General features: G+C 38.9%; 1 long non-coding RNA gene across 1 annotated transcript in view; it reads left to right on the plus strand.

Annotated features, from left to right (window-relative positions):
• LOC118245063 (uncharacterized) overlaps nt 1–16,135 on the plus strand; it is a 33,398-nt gene extending 17,263 nt beyond the window's left edge. Inside the window, exon 3 of the long non-coding RNA XR_004777746.2 lies at nt 15,795–16,135. This is a non-coding gene — a long non-coding RNA (uncharacterized LOC118245063). The remainder of the gene's footprint in view (nt 1–15,794) is intronic.
• The last annotated feature ends 1,171 nt before the right edge of the window (nt 16,136–17,306 follow it).

Consider the following 17,306-nt stretch of genomic DNA (forward strand, 5'->3'; position numbering starts at 1 on the left):
TCAGATTGTTTTACTGAAGAGGGGGTTGGGGTTTTCTTAGGACTACCTCTGAGAGTTTTTTCTATCTGTGATGCCATAATGTGCAGTTCTTTAGAAAAACTCAAATCAATTTTATGTGAACGTTTCTGTAGAAACAGTTAAACTGTACATCAGCACCCTCACAGCTAACAGATGATGGAAAAGATCTGTCTACAAGAGAAAATGGAAATCAATTTTCTGCAGCTCTTTGCAAGCACTAATTAAATTGTGCAGCATAGAATTAAAATTCATGGAATCATAGAAACTGGAGATAGAAAAGAGCTGCTAAGGTCATTTGTGTCCAAGCCCTCCCTTCTGCGAAGTGCTTTGTCCAGCACTTTGTAGCCAATTTGAAATGCTCTCTAGTTACCTAGTGCTTTTAAGAGACCTGTATTTGATTTATGCACAGTAGAAAATTATACCTTTTCTCTAGAGATGGACAATTAGCCTCATTCAAACAATTGTGTAATCAATTTCATTTACCAATTACATGTCTTTGTTAACATGCCACCACTAGGGCACTTTGGAAAGCAGAAAGTTAATGAGTTTGAGGATGGGATCAGGAGGGTCTCCTGAACGCCTTGTTTTTCCCTGACAGTCTAATAAATCTTCAGTTAGCTGAGTGTTACTGAAGGAGGAAGCAGATTGAGAGGATTCATTTGAGGTACATCACCATTTGTCTGGTCTACTGCTTTACAGGGACACTCAGGTTTTAGCAGGGTGGAGAGGGACTGACCAGTGAATGAAACTTCTTGGAAGGTGCTGGGTGTTCCCTGGGAGGTGTGGGAACTGAAGTTGTGTTCTGTGTTATGTTTGGAAAGAGTTAATTTTCTGGTATGCTGCTGTGTTTCGGCTTTAGGGTTAAAATAGTGCGTATAACACATCAGTGTTTTAGTTGCTGCAGAGCAGTGGTTACATGGTCAAAAACTTTCTTGCTTCTCATGCTGTCCTGCCAGCGAGGAGACTGTGTGTGCACAAGAAGCTGGGAGGACAGCTGACTCAAATGGACCCAAGGGATATCCCATATCATATGCTGTCATGCTCAGCAATAAAACTTGGGGGAAAGAAGGAATAAGGGGGGGACACTTGCAGAGATGGCATTTATCTTCCCAGAAAATCGTTACATGTGTGATGGGCCCTTCTTTCCTAGAAATGGCTGAACATCTGCCTGATGAAGATAAGCAGTGGATGAATTCCTTGTTTCGTTTAGCTTGCTCATGCAGCTTTTACTTTATCTGTGCAACTGTCTTCATCTCAACCCATGAGTTCTCTCACTTTTACCTTTCTGGTTTTCTTTCCCATTCCACCTGAGGAGAGTGAGTAAGTGGCTGTGTGGTTCTTGGTTGCCTGCCAGGTTAAACCATAACACGTGGTCATCAGTCCTCAGTTTTACAGGGGAGAAAATGCTGTCTGAAGAAAAGAAACTGTCCTTTAACACAACAGAAGATGTGAATTTTGCATCTTTCTGGAAATATTTCTGTTTCTAGCCTAAGCCTGCAAAGCCCAAAGTGACTTTGCTCTTATATAAGCTCGTCCCATACCCCTGAGGCTTGAGACTGAAAGAGTCTTTCTGAGGCCTCCACCATCCCTTCCAGAGCTTTCCAGAATGCATTTCCCTTGGGACTGGAGAGCATGTTGTCCAAAAACTTAAATCTGTATCAGCATTTTTTCAAATAGATATAAATCGTCTGTTCAAGACTCAAGCCAAAAATATTAAACTAGGCTTTCCCTGGGGATAAACTGCAGTAGTCTACAGCTGAATTTCTTTTGAAATAACTGGCATTGCCCACAGTCAGAAATAAACCAGAAGGGATACAAATCTGATCTGATAAAGGCTTCCTAGGCCTAGCCCACCCCCCTCGTATGACTTGTCTTGAATCTTGGCTCACCAGCCTCTTGACAAGGGTCCTGCTTTTCAAATGGTTGTCTCAAACCTAATCCTTATATGGCCTAAATTGATGTTTCTGGTGACACATATCAGTGAGAATTCTGTGCAGCACCAGGGTCTCGTCTCCACCACCCGCTGAGTACCCTGCAGCAACTCCTAAACTGGCTCTGAGAAATGGGCATCCAGAGCTGGAGCAAGTTAGAAATGTCAGTGGGGCAGCACCCCAACACAATAAACGCTGTAGCGAGGCAAATGCCGTGGGCATAGCACTTTGCTGCACTATTGCTGGTACACAGCTTTCAAGACTGAGCTGGCTTCTTCTTCTGGCAGTGTGTGGTGACATCTATATGTGGCAGCAAACTCAGATCTCACACCAGTATTTCTGTGGGTCTCCCATGCACCACCAAAACTTCTGTGCATCTCCCATGCACCATCAGATGAAACTGAGCTTGGCAAGGGATGCAAAAAATAACAAGAAGAAATTCTACAGGTACATTGCTGAGAAAAGAAAAGTCAAGGAAAGTGTACCCCCTCTGACGGATGAGAAAGGTGAACTGGTAGCAGACACAGTGGCCTTCTACAATGGAGTGACTGCATCAGTTGACAAGGGAAGACTGACTAATGTCATCTACCTGGACTTAGTAAGGCCTTTGACAAGGTCCCACAAGACATCCTGATCTCCAAATTGAAGAGAGATGGATTTGATGGGTGGACCATTCAGTGGATAAGGAATTGGCTTGAAGGCTGCACCCAGAGAGTGGTGGTCAATGGCTCTATGTCCAAGTGGAGGCTGGTGATGAGTGGTGCCTCTCAAGGATCAGTCCTGGGACTGGTACTGTTGAATATCTTTATCAACATCATAGACAGTGGGACAGAGTGCACCCTCAGCAAATTTGCAGATGACACGAAGCTGAGTGGTGCAGTTGATATAACAGAAGGAAGCGATGCCATCTAAAGGGACTTGGACAAGCTTGAGAAGTGGGCTCATGTGAACCTAATGAGGTTCTAAGTGCAAGGTGCTGCACCTGGGTCAGGGCAATCCCAGACAGGACTACAGAGTGGGAGAAGAACTCATTGACAGCAGCCCTGCAGAGAAGGACTTGGGGGTTCTATTGGACAAAAATCTTGACATGAGCCAGCAGTGTGCCCTTGCAGCCCAGAAGGACAACAGCAGGTCGAGAGAGGTGATTGTCCCCCCTCTGCTCTGCCCTTGTGAGACCTCACTTGGAGTACTGCATCCAGGTCTGGGGCACCCAGCACAAGAAGGATGTGGATCTGTTAGAAGGGGTCCAGAGGAGGGCCACGAAGATGATCAGAGGATTGGAACACCTCTCCTATGAAGAAAGGCTGACAGAGCTGGGGATGTTCAGCTTGAAGAAGAGAAGGTTTAGTGGTGAACTTATTGCAGCTTTTCAATAATTAAAGGAGGCTTATAAAAAGGATGAAGAATAACTTTTTGCTTGGGCAGACAATGACAGGACAAGGGGGAATGGTTTTAAACTAAAAGAGGGGAGATTTAGATTAGAGGTTAGGAGGAAATTCTTCACTCAGAGGGTGCTGAGGCACTGGAACAGGTTGCCCAGAGAAGTTGTGGAAGCCCCATCCCTGGAGGTGTTCAAGGCCAGGCTGGATGAGGCCCTGGGCAACCTGATCTAGTGGGTGGCATCCCTTCCAATATCAGTGGGGGTGGAATGAGATTCTTAAGGTCCCTTCCAACCCAAGCCATTCTATGGTATGATTCTATGATATGATTCAGAGTGTCTGAGGGGTTGTTATGTTTACCTTCAGTAGGATGAACAATTTACATAATCCTTCAGGTGCTTAAAAACTTCTCTACATTTCTTCTGCCCCCATTATCCCAGTACGAGAGAGATATAAACATACTGGAGAAAGTGCAATGAAAGGCCACAAAGATGATCAAGGGACTGAAGCATCTCTCCTATCAGGAGAGGCTGAGAAATCATGGACTGTTTAGCCTAGAAAAAAGAAGGCTCAGGGGGGATCCTATCAGTGTTTATAAACACCTGAAGGAAGGGTACAAAGAAGATGGAGCCAGGCTCTTTTCAGTGGTGCCCATTGACAGGACAAGGAACAATGGGCACACACTGGAACATGGGAGGTTCTTTGTCAACATCAGGAAGCAAGTATTTACTGTGCAGGTGACTGAGCACTGAGACAGGTTGCCCAGAGTGATTGTGGAGTCTCCCTTCTTGGAGATAATCAAAAGCCATACGGACATGGTCCTGGACAACCTGCTTTAGCTGGCCCTTATTGAGCAGGGGTTTTGGACCAGATGGCCTCCAGAAGCTCCTTTCAGACCTCAAACATTCTGTGATTCACTGGTTCTGAGATTCCAGGAATCCAGTGTGTTGTCAGTTGCATTTCATATGCACATTCTATTGGGTCCAAATAACCCAAAAAACATGGATCCACTCTGTGTCTACTTCTTTCCAGAAAGGGAACAGGTGGATGAATAAACATTTCATAGGTGACCTAAATATAAATGTGGTTGTACTGTATAAGTGAAAAGTCAATCATAACAACTCTGAAGATGATGACCCAGAAGACTGATTCTTATAAACCTCAGCTCTCTTCTGAATGTTTTCACTCCCTTCTTTTTCTTTTTTCTTTTTTCTTTTCTTTTCTTTTCTTTTCTTTTCTTTTCTTTTCTTTTCTTTTCTTTTCTTTTCTTTTCTTTTCTTTTCTTTTTTTTCTTTTCTTCTCTTCTCTTCTCTTCTCTTCTCTCTTCTCTTTCTTTTCTTTTCTTTTCTTTTCTTTTCTTTTCTTTTCTTTTCTTTTCTTTTCTTTTCTTTTTTCTTTTCTTTTCTTTCTCTTTTCTTTCTCTTTTCTTTCTCTTTTCTTTCTCTTTTTTTTTCTTTTCTTTCTTTTCTTTTCTTTTCTTTTCTTTTCTTTTCTTTTCTTTTCTTTTCTTTTCTTTTCTTTTCTTTTCTTTTTTCTTTTCCTTTCCTTTCCTTTCCTTTCCTTTCCTTTCCTTTCCTTTCCTTTCCTTTCCTTTCCTTTCCTTTCCTTTCCTTTCCTTTCCTTTCCTTTCCTTTCCTTTCCTTTCCTTTCCTTTCCTTTCTTCTCTTTTTTCTTCTCTTTCTCTTTCTCTTTCTCTTTCTCTTTCTCTTTCTCTTTCTCTTTCTCTTTCTCTTTCTCTTTCTCTTTCTCTTTCTCTTTCTCTTTCTCCTTTCTTTCTCTCCTTTCCTTTCCTTTCCTTTCCTTTCCTTTCCTTTCCTTTCCTTTCCTTTCCTTTCCTTTCCTTTCCTTTCCTTTCCTTTCCTTTCCTTTCCTTTCCTTTCCTTTCCTTTCCTTTCCTTTCCTTTCCTTTCCTTTCCTTATAGTGACAGCAACAACACAGAAAATCAAATAACAGTTTGATGACATGAATAATTTCAGTTTGCTCTGCATTTTTTCATGTATCACACATAATAACCTCTGGTATATAAGAGAATTTCCATTTTAAATTTACCTGTCCTTGTTCATGTTGGTTCAAGACAATTTCAAAATGTGAGAAAATAAAATAAAATAGCTATACCTATATGGTGATGTCTGCTCAACAAGAAATAAACGTGTAAATTCCAAGAGGATATTTTAATGAAAGCAGGCAAAGAGGCTCATATGAAAGTATTTTCCTTATTCTATTCATATCTCATAACATATACAGAAGTCTACTGAGGCAAAAATAAAAACAGTGTGTATAGGGGCACCTCAAGTTCCATCAGAACCACACCCATTCCTTTGAATTTCATAGACCCTCAAATAATTATTATTTCTATCAGCATTCTGGTTCTATGATTCTATGATCTTCATCCAAAGCCCAGATTTATTCCTGGGTCTTAGGGCTGCTTTGGCTCTAGAGAAACTGAAAGACCTGTATGTAGGTGTCTGAATGCCTTAAAGTAAATGACGGATTGGAGAATCTTTGTGCATTAAATATAATTCTAGCCATAGCGGGTGTGATCCAAGTCTGAGTTTTCCCAGCTTTGCTTGTAACAATTCTGCATAAATTGTACACTTTTTAAAACAACGTAAGTGTCCTTCATACTTTACTAAACCTGAAAAGAAAATAATGTCCTATAGGTAATTAGAACAGTTTTTATTTTTAGCTACTACAAAAACTGTGTTAGCTGTGTTATATGCCATTGTAGCAGGTGAGAAGATGACCACTGCCTTTATACTGACCACCTGCTTGGTCTTTGTTTGATGTCTAACAATATTACTGTCACTTTCTGACAGCTCGAGAAAACTTCCAGTTCTGTGTTGTTCTTGGATTTTCTGTCAATGCTAAATAAAATTCCTCTCTTGTTGCCTTTTTTTTCCAATGTGAAAGAGGATTATTTGGCATACAGAAGTGTTTTTTTAGTGCCTGGACTCCAGCCAGAATCAGCTTAAGGGCAGACTTGGCTGTTTTAGAAGGATTTATTGGGTACTTTTTTTTTCTTTTTTCTTTTTTTTCCTTTCAAATTGCTATATGTTTATTGAGTGGCTTAGAAAATGTTGTCCAAATTTTAAAATCAAGTACACAAGGGTAGGTACCTCATGAGAGCAGCCTCATGCAGACAGAGACCAAATGGAGCTCTAAGCATGAGTGCAGTTCTGAGAGAGGAGTGTGGTGAAAGCAGCACCACCCTGATGATTGCTGCGAGGATTGTGACTCAGATACAAGTCTGAGTCACAGTTACTCCCTCCCCTTCCTCTGGCCAGGGAAGGTATTAATGTTCTGCTGGTGCCTTTGAGATGTAAATGATAATACTCTGTGCTGCAGAAGCAAAAAAAAAAAAAAAAAAAATTAAAAAAAAAAAAAATTAGCTCTTGCACTCTTCATGTCGCCTTGTTCTGTGTAGTCTAGTTAAGGAGGAAAAGGAGCAGCATGATTAACATCAAAATGAGCACTAAAATCAGAGGCCAGTCAGTGCAAGTTCCCTCTGTAGTCATCAGGGTAGGACAAGTTCCTCAAGGGCATGGTTCAGGGCAGGAGACTATGCTAGAAAATATCAGTATGTGTGGGAGTGAATATGTCTTACAATGTCCATTGAAATGGACAGTCATGGCAGATTCTGTCTAGTAGTGATTATGATTGAAATCAAAGGATTAGTAAAGGCAAGTAGAAACTCCTACATATTCAGATAAACTTAATTGCCTAGAAGAACATACTCATTAGAGTCAAAAAATCAATATAGTTTAAATCTAAGATAAGGTAATACCTACTGAAAGATGTGGTCTCTGTATTAACATTGGCAATTTTTTTTAATTTTTTTTTTAATAGGGCTTAGAAAATAATACCAGAAGTTTTGTCAGTGTTGAGAATGACTACAGAGGCATTCAGTCCTCCATTCTGGTCCTTCTCTAGCTTCCATTGGTCTTCCTGCTCCTACTAGGTGGCGTCTAATTCTCCAGTCATCTCTTTCTTAAGATGACATTGTGTACCTGTGTTCTTGATTGCTCTATCTGCAAAGCAGAACTGTCTAAGTTTTTAACTACTATGTGACTTTTTTTTTTTCTTAAAACCAAACCAAAACAAAACAAAAACACAAAAACAACAACAACAAAAAACACAATTTATTCATTTGTTTCTAATGAGTCACATTAACATGTCCCTGATGGACATGTATTTTATCATTTTTCCTGGTTTTATGCATCTGGGATTCTGGTTTCATTTTGACTCTTTCTCCCCTTTCTGGAATACATTTTTTTTTTCTAATTGTAAAGTTGTTGAGTGCAATCCTTTCTGTTCAGCAGCCTCACAATACCATATAATTGGTCTGGTAATCAATACTGTGAATGATTCAAATCCTTGTTGTCCAGTGCTACTTAGAATAACAAAAGTCCATTTACCCAGAATTACCCCAGAATCAATGGCAGATGGATTTCTTGGGTTGCCTAACAGATTAGAAATCATATCCAATTTAGTTCTGGAGATACTAATTTTTACTTCTTTGGCAACTAGCAGATCAAATTCCTTTCAACAGCATAATTCAAAAACATAATAGTTTCCTGATCACCAAAGTTTTTCAGACACACAGTAATAACAGTTCATGAAATGAAATGTTGTGACAGAGGTTACTGACAGCCTTATTGTATGAACACATAATAACATTCAAAATTTCCTTTGGCTTGCAGAATTCTCACTCCTTTGCTACTACAGTGATTACAAATGTTCTGGTCTTGCTCAGGAAATGTACAAGTGAAGCTCAGAATGATAGAATGAGACAGATTAAATACACACACACTTGTACATGCCCATTTATATCAATTCAAAGATTCCATGATTATTGTAAGAAATTCCTAATTGTCTCTGAGGAATTTTTTAGAGGTTGGCAAAGATGCTGAAAACATGGTAAAAAAAAAAAAATAGAGAATAAAGCAGATCTGATTAACTAGTCACATAGCAAAAGTGAAGTCTAAATAAGAAAAATAACCATCCAACATGCTTGCTGCAGATGCCATGTTCCTTCAGAACTGAAGTCAAATGTTACCTTTATTCACAACCACAGAGGTGATATTTCAGTCTATAATTAAATAGATTTTCTCCAATCTTCCTAATATATTCATAGAACTGATTGTTCTGATTTACTTATTCATCAGCTGCTAAATACTTTGAAAAATTCTTTTCCTGTGTGGTGTCTGAGCCCCAGTTTTGATGATGAGAATGTTGGCTACCGGTCAGGTTTGCCTAATATGAGCCAGGGTTTTACACCTCAGCTTGACCAGCTTTCATCCATTGAAAATAAGTTACTCACCTTCTAAACCAGAAAACGAAACAGTACTTTTCTGATCTCACTTGGGCAGTCCGGATCCATTTACCCTAGTTTTACCTAGTTCATACCTCAAAGTAAAAGTGACCATTTGCAGGTATAAAACTGCTTAGAAATGCTTTGAAAGGCAGCAGAACAGAGAGTAGGAAAAGCTGAAATTGCTGCAGTGATGAGGTGAAGTTGTACCACTACATGGAAAACGTGTGTTGCTAGTTCTGCTGCTTACTGTTTCAGTTCAGGACCTCAGTGCTTTAGAGCTTTCCCCCAGATGTGAAAAACAAACAAAAAAATTAATTTCATCCTTTGCCTTACAACATCTGACCCTTATCTACTACTTCATGGCAGATTATTTTAATAATCCAGTTGTATATAGGTTTTCAAAGGGATGGAAAATACTCTTGGCAAATTCATGCCAGTCTATAGCAAAGAACATAAGATTTGTTGAGCCCAGCAAGCTATATAAATATGCAGAGAATAACTTTTTTGCTTTGTTTTTTAGTCTGTTTACCGATTTTAGTTTGCTTTAGATAAAATGCATGAGAAACCTTTGAGCTAGCAGGGGAATTATGAGTTCTCCTTTCCCAAGCATCTCATAGTCTACTGGCAAGACTGAACTTTGCTTCACCTTCCTCCCTCTAGAGCTATGAACTAGAGCGGAATGGCTACTGCAGGAGAGTGTTGGAAGCCCTTTCACTTCCCAACAATTAGTTTATGGACTGGTGATTAAGGCACTCTCACAGAAACTAGAACCATAGAATCATAGAATATCCTGAGTTGGAAGGCACCCACAAGCATCATTGAGTCCAACTCCTGGCACCACACAGGTCTACCCAAAAATTCAGACCATATGACTAAGAGCATAGTCCAAATGCTACTTAAACTCCGACAGGCTTGGTGCCGTGACTACGTCCCTGGGGAGCCTGTTCCAGTGCACGACAACCCTGTTGGTGAAGAACCTCTTCCTGACATCCAGCCTGAACCTCCCATGTCGCAGCTTGACTCCATTCCCTCCGGTCCTATCACTGGGCACTAAAGAGAATAGATCAGCACCTGCCCCTCCACTCCCCCTCGTGAGGAAGCTGTAAACAGCGATGAGGTTCCCTCTCAGCCTCCTCTTTTCCAGGCCTAGTGACATCAGCTGCTCCTCATATGTCTTACCCTCTAGGCTCTTCACCATCTTTGTAGCCCTTCTCTGGACACTCTCCGACAGTTTCACGTCCTTTTTGTACTGTGGTGCCCAGAACTGCACACAGTACTCGAGGTGAGGCCGCACCAGCGCAGAGTAGAGCGGGACAATCACAAATTTATTGTGGCTCCCATCCACAAGAGTTAATGCACCTTCCTGTTAGATCATACAGTGCTGACAAGGGTAGCATTCAAGCCCTTTGTAAAGGCAAGCCACAATCTCTGTTTTAATTCCTTATCTTGAAAATGGACATACTGTGTAGATCTGTTCAGAGAAGAATTAAAAAAATATACAGCTCTCAAATACTGCAGTAACTGAAGTGTCTAAATAACAGAGATTGATAAATAGTTTCAATATAGCTCAACAACTAATTCATACCAGTTTACTCAGCATCTCCTGCAAATTCTCTGTAACCCACCAGAGTTTTATTTGAATTAGTCAGAGATGCTCATCTTGAATCCATGTACTTGAATCCATATATTGTGTTACTCTCTAGACACAGAGCTGACAGTATGCTATTAGAAGCATGTTTTGTTCTGTTTTGTTTTTCTGTAATAAACTGTTTTACATTATTCAAGGCCATATTTAACCAATGGAAGAAACCTTCCTTGTGGAATATACTTTGTTTTAGAGTTCTAAAAGGTTTGACTCCGTTTACTGTTTCCTTTTAATAATTAATTAAATTACTTTTCCTCACTCTAATTCTGTTAAAATTCCCTTCTGCTCTCAAGACACTCCTGTGATATAGCAGTTCTGCCATACCAACCAGCATAACTCTCTGAACAGTAAAAGATATATTGTATACCACTGCATTGATAGTTTTCCAGATGAAGCAATTTCTCAAGAAAAACTAAGTTTATGTCACAGTGAATGCAAAAATGTTGCACTGTTATTAAGTGCTACTTCCACAGAACTGTCTCAAACTCCTCCAGTGGGAAGTAAACAGACACTTCTCATGATGACTCCCATATTTTTTTTCACAAACTTTGAATGCTGTTTCCGATATCTTATAGCATTCAAACATTGTGTGGATCTACTGTCCAGGAATGGCAAGTGTTTCACCCTGATTAGCCTGAGGATGTAGTCAATGATGTGTGCAAAGTAAGGGAGCATGTTGCATCTTAGAAGAAAATATTCATTGCAACAAGGCAGGATTTTAAATTCCTGTTCCTTTAAAATATTTGGAGATTACTATCTTCCCTTCTACAGCTGAATAGGGCAGGGGAACCATTAAAGCCTTAGAGTTTCCAGGAAACAGCTTTATCAGTGTTAGAATGTCTAGAAACTCTATGCAACTTAGATAAACAAGTTTGTGTGTTGTATAAACTATTTTAGGATATATTTTTTTTTTTAATGGCAAAATATTTCTTTTTGTCAGCATACATTTGTGAAAGTAAATAACTTGTAGAAAGGTGATTTCTTACAGTGAGTTTGTCTTTACTACTTTACTTCTTTGCCTTTTAGACTCGACCTTTTGTACCATTATACACTGCCAAAGACTTTTTTTTTTTTTTCCCCAGACTGCTTGAATTTGTGCTCCATATTTAAATGATTAGACCTGTTTACACGGGATTGGAAATGACCTATGTTTAGACATAGCAACACAATAAAATTTTGAATACAATCATATACAAACATAACCCTCAGATTTTCCTTTCAGTCTTGTCACATACAAGGAATAAATGAGCAAAAAGGGATTTCCTGGAAAATGTCAGTTAATGCTGACATTTAAAATGAAGAGTATCTAGCAAGCAGAGGGAATCACTCACACTGTACTACTATAATATGCAGTTTGCTGTGCTTACAGATTATTCGTTTGTATTAAATAAATCAGCAGTTACTGTCCTTCCAGGAAAATGATCTCATTTCTTGGGTACCAATGCAAAGAGCAAAATATAATGACTCAGATAGATGATAGATAGGGGTGTATTCCGAAGTCACTCAAACCTGAAGGTGGCAAGCATTAAAAAAGCAGGACTGAATATTTGTATTATTTAAAACAAAACAAAACAAAACAAACAAAAAAAAACAGGTGAGATTTCAGTGCTGAGGTTTAGAAAACGATAGAGGTTTAAAAATTAGTCGAGCTGATAGGTGAACGAACTGAAAACTCAGCTGCTACGCTGAGCATTTCCAGAGCTAAAGCTGGGGATTTTAGAGCTAATTGAAGATCTGTTTAACAAACATTACTTGGAAGCTGTCTGTAAGGTCTCCAAGCCAGAGCAGCTGTACATGTGTGATTATTTTCAAAGGAGGGGGAGGGGGAGAGAAGGAGGGGAGAAACAAGGAATTAGGACAGGTATTGCAGCTGCTCCTCATTAACCCCACCAAACAGCAAATTGGAAATCGACAGAGTACATTCCACCTGAAATTCAAAGTGGAAGTGGTAATCAGAAGGCTAGACTGTCAAGTTCTGGCAAGTTGGGAGGGCATTGCTAGGGAAAGAACTGGCAACTACAAAGCTAAGGGACTTTCTTCTCTTTCCTGCTTTCTCCCAACCCCTAACCCTTCGTTTCCTCCCAAGAGTAGTTGTTTCATTTCATCTATGAGATTTTGATTGCTGAGATTCATTCACTTCTATGCATGCAAGGGAACAGACAAATGCAGAAGCTAGTAGTACAAGAAAAGCTGAGAATCTAAGTAACCTAAGGAAAAATTTTGGTTTGCAGGGGAGAAGAATGAGAACATGAGTGAAAGAAAAAAGACAGCCGAGTAGTAACTGAAGGTTAGGTTCATTCTAGAGGAGATGACAAGCTGTGTAGTGGGGAAGCACAGGTCCCCAGTGGTGTGTCTTATTATGTATATAACTAGAAACTATGTGACTTCTGCTCTGGCTGAAGTCAATGGCAGCAAAAGCTACGCTTGCTCTGTGCTGTGGATAACTCCATATGAACTTCAACAGTGGTGTATTAGGAGATATTTAATAATTATCTATTAATAACAATTAATAGATGATTATTATTAAATAATTATTAAATAAATAGTAAATAAATATTATGTATTATATATTATATATTATATATTATATAATATAAATTTATTTATAAATAAGTAATAGATAATAATTATCTATTGAGACACAAGGGACATGGATCAGTTATGTTGCAATGCAGAACTTAAGTTGTCAACAAAGAAGAAGCGGTACTGAGACAGAGAAACACCTTTTGCTGCATTTGTACAAGGAGCCATTGTCGTTCCAGAAAGTTCTTTTCCTGCAGTCAGGGTACATACAGATACACCAGTGACGCTTTCCTTCATAGCACTCCTCTGCACTGCCTTCCCTGGGGATACAGATTGCTTCTTGAAATCCCTCTTTTAAGCTTGTTGAGGTCTTGATATAAGTTTTACAGTACTTGAAAACAAGTCCCTGGTGTTCACCTAGACACTGATCAGCCTGCAAGGTCAAAAGGCACACTTCTCAGGCTTGATGAAAAGGGAAATACATTTTGGGTTTGTAGTAAAATGAAACTGTGTCCTGTTCCTGCCTGTAAACATTCCATAGGAAATTGAAGCAGTTTTCAATGGAGACTAGGAAACCACCAGTAACCAGGAAAAGTTGCTATTACTGTGGAAAATGGCAAACTTCTGCTTATGGCAAATGAATTGAAATGTACACTTTTATCCAGGGGGTTGGAATTACACCCTTTGCACAGAGAACAGCTGCATATGCTGGTGGGAATGGCAAAGTTTTGGCCTGGATCCAATTTGATAATACTCAAAGAAAGATGATTTTTGTTTGTTTGCTTTCTTTTCTTTGAAGATGAATGCTTCCAAAACAAAATTCAGTCACTGGACCATCAGCCTTGCAAGGTGCTGAGTATTCTGGCTCTGATCCAAAACAACACTTAAGTGCATGCTTAATTTTGAGGGCATAATTAGTCTTGCCAATTTCGCTGGGGCTATTGACATGCTTAAAGTTAAGCATGTGATTAAGTCCACTGCTTCAAGAATGCTTAGCCCTTTGTAGGATTAAGCCCAGCTCTACATTACACAAATGATCTTTTGTTCTGTCCTGAATGACTAGGACAGGCAATGGAGGAAATACGCAACATTCTTTAAAATAAATAATAATTCTGCTGATCACAGAGATAGTGCACACAATATTAACACTGAAAATGTCATCACATTTTATCAGCAACATTTTAGCAGCACAAATTAGACAATTCACTTCCCTGAACCATGTCTCCATTATCTCTTTTTACCTGAAATGTCTCATTGGTTATGTCTTATGTGATGATGTGTGCCTCATTAGCTGTCCATAATGTCAGCATAACGCTGCTTACACAGACCCACATGCACCTTCAATATCATGCACCTCTACGCTCAAAAATCACCCAGTTAGTGCTGAGCAAGCTGCTGTGTCTGTCCTATACAGTATCACACAGAGGCACTGACTTGCAATGTAGCATAAAGTGATACTGGTGGTGTGATGATCCTGTCCCAGGCTTGAGCTTCACTCATCGCTACCACAGCGCATCCCTTTCTAGTGACAGGGCTGAGTGAGATCATTAACTTAGCTCTGACAGAAGCCAGTGGATGCCTAGGCAAGGAGTATAAGAAATGAAAAAGAATACAGTGATGTTTCTTCACGTCCTGTCATCCTGGCAGTCTCTGGTCAGGAGGTCTTCTTGAGACAGAAGTACTGACAGCTTAAAGCAATAAGGTCCATGCAATTTCTGCGTGGAGTTGTTCTCTCCGTTGTGGCCAGTACTGTTAGTGACTGGTAGCGTGGGATTTTTCATAGCAGGCCTGCATAAAGCAGCAATGGAAATGATAGTGGTTGCGGGCATTTTCCTCTATAATGTTCCCAGTTTTGGTAACACGGGCAGAGTTGAAACATGGCTGCAGTAGTGGTAAGGTATCAGAGAGAAAGATAGTGGAAGGAACAGATTTTCATGTTGAACTGCAGTTGTAGGCTTGATCTGTAGGCTGAATCAAAGAGCCACTGATATTCACAACTAAACTGAAGCATTCTCAAAAAAAAAAAAAATTAAGAAGCTTAAATAAATCATACATTTTGCAATCTTTCCCCGATCTTCTCTTTACGCAGTGTCCTCTTCCAGATACACTTAAACCTTATCCTTTTATCCCTTTTGGCTTTAGTTTCTGCTTTCAAGGTTTGATTGTGGGTGGGTTTTTTGTTTGTTTGTTTGTTTGTTTTGTCTTTTTGTTGTTGTTGTTGATTCTAACTCTTTTTATTTGGGTATTTATATAGTTTTACTTCTTAAACTCAGCAAATAGTGTTTTGAAAATTACTAATTCCAATCATGGAAAAATGATAGAAAAATCAGCAGGATTCAGTAAACAAAACAAAACAAGAACTATAATAGGTTAAGCAGCTGCCAATTCTAATGGAAGAATTTTCAACCAGCACAATATTTTGAAAAGCTGCAGAATCAGATATGAAGTTGCCCAGTCTACAGATTCAAAAGGACTCCAACAGGTCTTGAGAACATATTGTTATTTCCATGAGGTCTGATGCAATCCCTGCCGTGTCTGCAGGCAAGGTCTGGAACTAATTTCTGCTCATGATTCACCAGAGTTCAGCAGCCTGGAGGGCATAGAGAAAGGTACAGTGCATCTGTTTTGGCAGGTTTAGAGATGAATTTATGAATACTAAAAGTCATTTCTTTATAATTCCATCCCATAGTGTTTCCAAGGACCTGACATTTTGCAAATTTTAACAAAGTGAATCTTGCAACACCTCTGTGAGGTCAATGTAAATATTAGCCCTATTTACAGATGAATGAAATCATAATCCACATGGAGATGAAGGCCTTAATTCAGGACTCTTATGCAGACGTATGCTTTCTTACAGGTGCTGGCTGAGGGACCTATTGAGGGACATATTCAATATGCCCAGAAGTCTTTCTTTTTCCTTTTCTAAAATTAAATCTGATTGGGAAGTCACTGCCTAGAAACATAATCCTATTTTTGTCTCTAGGAAAAGAGTACACATTACTCATGGACAACTCTGGAAACAGTTCTCCCTCAGGTCAGAGTCCTCTGGAAGAAACTGAAAGCAAGAACAGTTATGGAAGAATGTTGTTTTTTTGGAATACCAAAACTATTTTTTTTTTTTTCTGGGAAGAAATGAAAGCAAAGGAACAATTCAGAATTTCCTAGGTACCATGACTATGAAGAAAATGGAATCTCAAACCCATAACTCAAAACCATTCTTTTGAAAAATTTTGATACTTCACCTTAACATTTGTTATTAGTTTTTAATTGTATAAATAGTTTTGTAACAAAAAATGAAACATTCCTCTCCAAGAAGTGCAAATAGATTGGGCAGCACCCGAACAAAATAAAGCAAAACAAAACCTTTCAATGAGTATTGTTTGTTTTCTGTTTTTGTTTTTGTTGTTGTTGCTGGTGGTGTTTTGTTGTTGTTGTGGTTGTTTTTTGTTTGTTTGTTTGTTTTCCTCATGGGAACAAAACGGCCTTCATAGATCTCAGAAGGTTTTATCTCCAAATTTTTGCTTCTGTCTCCTTCAGATTCTGGGAACTGGAGACATGAAAAAAAAATATATATATATATATATATAAAATACCTTGGTGGACTCAGTTTTCTAAAAAAAAAAAAAAAAAAAAAGCTTTTTATTTCACAAGTTCTATGAAACTAGTTATTCATTATTATCTGGTTGTTCACAATATAACCAGTAGGGAAAAATAAATTAAGGGGAAGGAAAAATGGCAGAAGGTAGAAGTAAGAACAAGATTGATTTCATCTATACTTACCTGTCCTTACTGAATTTAATCTCTTAGATGAGAAAGATGAATCGCCTCCTAGAGGTGCTTATACTTTGACTGGGGAGAACTCCACATGATTAGCTTGAGCTAGACATATAACTTTCAGATAGCTAAAACTCACTGGGGGTGAATCCCACCCCAGATCCTTCTTTTCCTCCAGCTGAGAGGTGCTGGAATTGAGTTGAATGTTAAAAGAGGACAAACAGCCCTGTGGAACTTCAGTTTCCCAGCACTACCAATGAGGAATGTAATGATTTGATTGTCTAATAGTAACAGAGACATAAGTACCTATTTACATGACTTGTTATGCTTTTTATTCATAACTTTAGGTCCTGAATATTGACGATTTGATAAAGATGCAGATGAGAATGCCTTTTCATATTTTTGTATTTTCAGATTAATTATTTGTGTAAGGACATTATCCTTTTCCTTCTCTGGAAAGCTTTCCAGTGACATCTATTTGCAAGGATGATAATTTTCGTATCCACCAATTTAATATGATATCATAAGCAGTTCAAAAACAAGAAAAGATTTTTTTAAAAAAGTGGTCTTCTATGAAGTTTTGTTTTTTCTTTTTCTTTTTCCTGCAGGAAAACAATAATCTGCTTCCTGACCTGCTTGAATTATTGGGAGGAAGAGAAGTTAACTCCCTCTCCCAGTTCCATGCAGGCAATCATCTTTTTAAGCATCAGCACTTGAGCAC

This window comes from Cygnus atratus, chromosome 1 (assembly GCF_013377495.2).
Source record: "Cygnus atratus isolate AKBS03 ecotype Queensland, Australia chromosome 1, CAtr_DNAZoo_HiC_assembly, whole genome shotgun sequence".
Taxonomy (NCBI): Eukaryota; Metazoa; Chordata; class Aves; order Anseriformes; family Anatidae; genus Cygnus; species Cygnus atratus.